The 6,707-nt window shown below is 53.3% G+C and overlaps 1 long non-coding RNA gene across 1 annotated transcript; it reads right to left on the reverse strand.

Moving 5' to 3' along the window:
• Positions 1 to 223: 223 nt before the first annotated feature.
• Positions 224 to 3,819, reverse strand: LOC139177766 (uncharacterized). Its single transcript, XR_011562251.1, has 3 exons — positions 3,708 to 3,819; positions 1,388 to 1,599; positions 224 to 1,188 (listed from the first exon to the last, which is right to left on the reverse strand). It is a non-coding gene; the product is annotated as an uncharacterized lncRNA (long non-coding RNA).
• Between the last annotated feature and the right edge of the window lie 2,888 nt (positions 3,820 to 6,707).

Below are 6,707 nucleotides of genomic sequence, written 5' to 3' on the forward strand. Positions count from 1 at the left end.
ATTGTCACCCTGTTTATTTAACTTATATGCAGAGTACATCATGAGAAATGCTGGACTGGAAGAAACACAAGCTGGAATCAAGATTGCCGGGAGAAATATCAATAACCTCAGATATGCAGATGACACCACCCTTATGGCAGAAAGTGAAGAGGAACTCAAAGGCCTCTTGATGAAAGTGAAAGTGGAGAGTGAAGAAGTTGGCTTAAAGCTCAACATTCAGAAAACGAAGATCATGGCATCCGGTCCCACCACTTCATGGGAAATAGATGGGGAAACAGTGGAAACAGTGTCAGACTTTATTTTTCTGGGCTCCAAAATCACTGCAGATGGTGACTGCAGCCATGAAATTAAAAGACGCTTACTCCTTGGAAGGAAAGTTATGACCAACCTAGATAGCATATTCAAAAGCAGAGACATTACTTTGTCCGCAAAGGTCCATCTAGTCAAGGCTGTGGTTTTTCCTGTGGTCATGTATGGATGTGAGAGTTGGACTGTGAAGAAGGCTGAGCGCCGAAGAATTGATGCTTTTGAACTGTGGTGTTGGAGAAGACTCTTGAGAGTCCCTTGGACTGCAAGGAGATCCAACCAGTCCATTCTGAAGGAGATCAGTCCTGGGTGTTCTTTGGAAAGAATGATGCTGAAGCTGAAACTCCAGTACTTTGGCCACCTCATGCGAAGAGTTGACTCATTGGAAAAGACTCTGATGCTGGGAGGGATTGGGGGCAGGAGGAGAAGGGGACGCCAGAGGATGAGATGGCTGGATGGCATCACTGACTCGATGGACGTGAGTCTGGGTAAACTCTGGGAGTTGGTGATGGACAGGGAGGCCTGGCAGGCTGCGATTCATGGGGTCGCAAAGAGTCAGACACGACTGAGCGACTGAACTGAACTGAAATACACTGTTTCCCATAAAACTTCTACATCCTGGTTTTTAAAAAATTATGCAAGTTCAATATTCTTTACATCCTAAATGTATACTAAGGAGAAAACTGGTCAAATTAGTGATGGCAGGTACACACAGTGGAATACTATGCAGGTGAGGAAAAGAATACAAAGTTCTTTAGTAACAAAAGGAAAAGCTCTTCAAGAAACAGCAGTGAGGGACTTCCCTGGCAGGCCAGTGGTTGTGACTCCATGCTTCCACTGCAGGGGGCATAGGGTTCTATCCTTGGTCGGGCAACTAGAATCCTGCAAACCACATGGAGTGGCCAAAAAAAGAGAAAGAAGCAGCATTAAATTAAAAAGAATTGTGCATCCCTTAAATGTGGGCTGTGGCAGTGACTTCCTAGGATGGAAAGGGAGAGAAAAAGGAACCTGTCTCCCACATGCTCAAGAATTTGGGGGTGGGGACGGGGGCAGGGCCCCATGGGTCAGGCTGGGTGGTCACCTGAAGCGCTGGCAACCCTGCGCCATCTCCGGAGTCCCTTTGTGATGACCAGGGTCCAAGAGCCTAGTGGCTGGGGAGAAGGACAAGTGCAGTGAGCAGAACAGAGTGAAAGTCTCAGCACACGGGCACCAACATACATCTTCCAGGGATTCTTTCACTGTAAAATCCACAGCAAAGCGTCCTTGGCAAAATCACAGATCCGTCGGTAAATCCTGAAGCAAACGTGGTCACCATGTCAGACATCTGAGACTTTCACGGTGAGAGGACCGCCCACTGGGCTCAAGGGCCCCTAGACTCGCTCAGAGCCGGATCCGCCCCTTCTCACTGTGGCTCCTCCCTTTCTCACCGTGGCCCCGCCCCTTCTCACCGTGGCCCCACCCCTTCTCACCATGGCCTCTCCCCCCTTCACATTATGGCTCCTCCCCTTCTCACCATAGCTCCTCCCCCTATGCTCGGCTTAGGCTGCTCAGTAGTCGGAAACCCAGAGAAGCCTTGATGGCCTTGAGCAGTATGACATTAGCCTCAGGAGACGAGTAAACAGAGGTGGTTGTTGAGGTATCCACTGCCGGACACACATGCTCAATCATGTCTTAAACTCCACAGACAGGTGAAATGCGCACATGAGTCACAGGATGGTCCTGGAGCCCCAGAAGGTCTCCAGGACCCTATGTCCGTGGGGTTTAGGACTACCCTAGGGAGGGACACTCCCAGCACCTGCCCTCTCAGGGGAGTGGGGTGGAGTAGAGATGTGGCTGAGCAGGGCCCCCTCCCTCAGATGGGCTACAGGGGGAACGTCTTTCTCTGTGGGGTTGGGGGGTGGGACTTCTGTCATGACCACAGTGTCCCTCCAAGCACAGTTGTGACTTTTTCCATCAGAGAGAGAGAGGCCTGGCTCCCACCCACCCCAGAGGAGGACACATCGTGGAGTGGCTTTGGGGAGTGGGCCCCTGAGTGGGCAGCAAAGGGAGTGACCAGTGACAGATGTGACCACGGTCTTGCCCAGGAGAGACCAGGCAACCTGAGTCATTGCAGGCAGCCTCTTGAAGGACACAGCACCTGCCGAGGGTCCTTTCCTTATACCTCTCAGTGCTCTGAGGTCTCAAGGGACCTCAACTTGTCAGTGACCTGGTCAGGGAAGCGGGGCAGAGTCTTGAATGTCTGTGCCGGTGAGGACTGACCACCACTGCAGTGAGCAGTGTCTTTTACTCTGCAACTTCCTCCTTCCTCATTTCATTCTCTTAAGTGATGACAGTGGTGACTTTTGCAGTTGCTTTATTTTTAATTTGGGGGGTGGGGTGGGGATCAGGCAAGACTAAGTCAGTTTGATCAGTCCTCAGACTTGGGGGAGATCCTTAACTGGTCCCTGAAATTCAGAGCTAAAATGTTGGTTTGCTAGATTCTGGTTGAAGCTTGTTCTCCTTGAGGAGCCAGATCTTGTGCAGCTGTGAAATAGACCAAGTTATGAATCACACAACATAAGTATCCGAAAACCACAAACAGGCTATCTCCATAGACGCCCAGGCATCCATCAGAACGCACAGCATCACTTAGAGGAGAACAGGCCCTGGGAAGCCAGCCACCTCGGATGAGGCCAGAGCCCTCCACTCTCTTCACAAACACTCCAAACAGTAAATCTCACTGTGGTGTGAGATGAAGTGGGATAAGCTCCAACCTTCTGTGTGAACTACGAAACCCAAGCTAGCTGGTGTGGGTGGTGGCAGTTGTCCCTGGTCCTGACCTCTGACCCTCACTGCCACCTGCTCTGAGCTCCAGGAGGTGAATTCTCAGTGACTGTCCATGGCAAGGGGTATAGTTAAAGGGACTGATGGCTGTCAGCTTATTACAGAAACCTTGGGTCAGAGGTGGCGGTAAGCCCAGCTGAACCGTGGAGCCCTGAGCTGGCCCAACCTCGCCAAACGCTTCACCACCTTCCCCCAGTTTCTTGTCTATGAAACAGGGACAAGGAGCTGTTTTGAGGAGGAGACCCCACCTGGCCACACCGCCCAGGCCTGGCTGCCTCCACAGCTGTGGGGCTGTCATACTGGACAGCCAGCAGCACCAGTGTCCAGCAGCACCCAGGGCTCAGAGCAGGAGCCTAGGGGTGTTTGCACGGGAGCAGATGGACAAGACAACCTAGGGATGAGCCCCAAGATGCTGCCTTAACAGGAAGTTTTGCTCACCGCCCACGAGGGGCTGATCCTCCTACCAAACTCACAGGGAAATAGAGCTTCCGGCAGGCACCTGAGCCCCCCTGCCCGAGTGGAAGGACGGAGACCAGACCTGAGTAGCCCACCCGGGGTTCCCTACCCTCCCCACTCACGCTCCACTGCAGGGACCCTCCTCCCCGGGCCAGGTCAGGCTGGGCTCCACCTGCTGTAGGAGCCGTGTCTGAGGGCGCGGGACTGTCTCTCCTGGCAGCCCATCCCCACCCCACGCAGATGTTTCCTGCTGATGCTGCACATTTCTGCTTTAATGCAAGGCCTGCCCAGCACTGAGCACGTGGTGGAAATATGCCGACACAGCCGTTTATCTCCCTGTGTTGCAATTCACCCTCTCGGGGCAAAGTTCCAGCTGATGCCTCCAGAGGCGCCGAGGCTGAGCTAGAATCTCGGTTCTCCAAGGACCCAGGCGGCCAGGAACCCAGGGCGCGGCAGGAAAAGTGGTTGGGAGTGACGCATCGTGGGCCAGGGGAGCCGTCTGACCACAGCCGCTCAGAGGATGTGAGACATGAGGGCACTGCAATAGCCCCGCGCCTGCAACAGGGGGACGAGCATGGCTGGCCCTGCGGGGGCCACTGCCCCCACGCAGGTGGGAAGCAGCTAAAGGACCTGTCCCAGAGCCCTCGGGCTGCTGCTTCATCCTGAAGACTTGTAAGGTGGCGGCAGTCGCCCCCTGGGTATTGCCAGAGGTGAGAGTGTGTGGAACGGATTGCAGAGCCAGAGGAGGAAACTGCCACCATGGGGGCGGGGCCCCAGCGGGCAGATTCCCCTGAGTCTGACCCCTAGGGTGGCATCCGGGTGACGCTCTTCTTCCTTGGGCTTCTCAGAACTTAGCCCTACACGCCACCACCAGCCCTGGGCCAGCCCTATTTGCTCTGCCTTGTTCACCGACTTGACTCCAGTCAGCTGATCTGCACCCTTGGTCTTGATCAAGCCCACAGATGGTGGTACACTTGCCAAGCCTCTGCCAGGGGCTCCACATCCCCCCCACCTGACACCCAAGGTCTCTCTAGGATCCTACCCCTCCCCTTGGATGGCAGGCTGCTCCTTTTGCAGCCCTGGCCTTGGATGTCCAACTCCTTGACTGGACTGCTCTTCACCCCCACCCACCCCTATCTCCAGTCACTTCCTCAGTGAGACCCGCCCCACAACTTAAATCATAACGCCCCCTACACCTACTCTCCCTCCCCCTTGAATTAATACACGGTGCAGCATTCTCATTTATCCGCCTCACAAACACGCACAGCAAAGCCAGTCTGTAAGCTCCATGGGGGCATTGATTTTTAAAGTTTTTACTATGGAAAATTTCAAACATAAATGCAAAAGTAGACAAAAACAGTATGATGAGCCCAACGTCCCGTTACCCAGTTTCAGCAACGCTCAACCCTTGGCCTGTCTTATTCCGTCTCTGCCCCACCTTCGCACGTACCACATTTGCCTGTAAATGCTGCCAAAATAGATGCACTTTTAAAGAATTTAACCACACTACCATTATCACCTAAAAATTTAGTAGTCTTGAAACCAAATAAACGGCCCATGTCCAGAATTCCCCAGTTGTCTCATTTCATACAGCTGTTGTTTTTAAACATCAGAATCCAGAATCTAAAAAAGGCAATGTGTTAATACACCCCAAGCTTTATGAATAACACTCTCCTTCGTTTTAATTTCTTGTTGAAGCAATTTCTTGTTGCTTGCCCTGTAGAATGTACCACATCCTGGCTCCAGCGGGCTGGGTCCCCAGGTTGCCTGGCTATCCTTCTGTGCCAATATTTCCTGCAAGCCTGTAATGGACACAGAGATTGCTCCACGTCAGGTTCGCTTTCAGAGAAGGCAATGGCACCCCACTCCAGTACACTTGCCTGGAAAATCCCATGGACGGAGGAGCCTGGTGGGCTGCAGTCCATGGGGTCGCTGAGGGTCAGACACGACTGAGTGACTTCACTTTCCCTTTTCACTTTCATTCCTTGGAGAAGGAAATGGAACCCACTGCAGTGTTCTTGCCTGGAAAATCCCAGGGACGGGGGAGCCTGGTGGGCTGCCGTCTATGGGGTTGCACAGAGTCGGACACGACTGAAGCGACTTAGCAGCAGCAGTAGGAGCAGGTTCGCTTTTCCGCAAGAGCACATCCTCACTGGGCTTCCCGGCATGTCTCCTGGGGGCTTCCTCAAGGATGTTGCCCTTGACCAAGGGTCCAGGGCTGTCCAAGGCTGCTTTTACCTTCCCTACCTCCCTGTATCTGTCAGCTGGGTGTTTCTCTAAGAACCTTCTTGACTGTGTGGTTACTGTTCATTCAGGAAAAGCAGGATAAATGACTGCTGCTTTCCTTTCCTTACCCATTTTTTTGAGTAACGTGTTGGTTTCCGGCATTTCCCAAAGGTTACTGAGAGCTCCTTATGTTTTTTTTCCCCCTCCAAGTTTTCATTATTTTCTGGATAGCCGTGGACTCATGCATTGTAATTTATTTATCGCGTTTCAACCCATTTTAGTCACTATACTTCCTGATGCTCTCCTGTCCCGCCTGTGGCCGGGGGGGTCCCTTCCCATCAGCTGCGTGTCATTGGACAAGAGTCAGGATGGCCCAGGCTCACGTGGGCGCCCAACCCCGGCAGCCCAGGCCCCAAAGAAGGAAAAGGGCAAGAGTGGGCTGTGGCCCCGAGGGGACGAGCACATGTGAGAACCTCGTTTCCAGACAAAGCCCCGTGCTCCTGCAGGAGCTTGCGAGGGGCTCCTGCAACGCTCTTTTTTCTGGAGGTAATAATGCTTGCTCTCAGCCCCTCAAAGCTCCCCTCTCCCTTTTCAACCTGCTGTGACGGCCCCTGTCCTGTTTTCCTGGTTGTTACAGGGTTTTTGGCTCCAAGGGCTCCACAGCTTCCCAGCCCGGATCCCAAGGCCCGCAAACCACCCTCAACACCTGCGCCAGACCGCACGCTCCACGCTCCGTACTTCTGAGCTTCCGAAATGTTTCTAAAAACCAAACAAAACCAGACACTGGCCCTGGTGCTGCCTCCTTGATGCCATCCTGATGTGTCAATTCACTCCTCCCGCAGGTGCCATGGTTTCAGTCACAGGGGCACCTACCCTCCTCCGCCACGTCCCCCCTA

Source organism: Bos indicus, chromosome 19, assembly GCF_029378745.1.
Source record: "Bos indicus isolate NIAB-ARS_2022 breed Sahiwal x Tharparkar chromosome 19, NIAB-ARS_B.indTharparkar_mat_pri_1.0, whole genome shotgun sequence".
NCBI lineage: Eukaryota > Metazoa > Chordata > Mammalia > Artiodactyla > Bovidae > Bos > Bos indicus.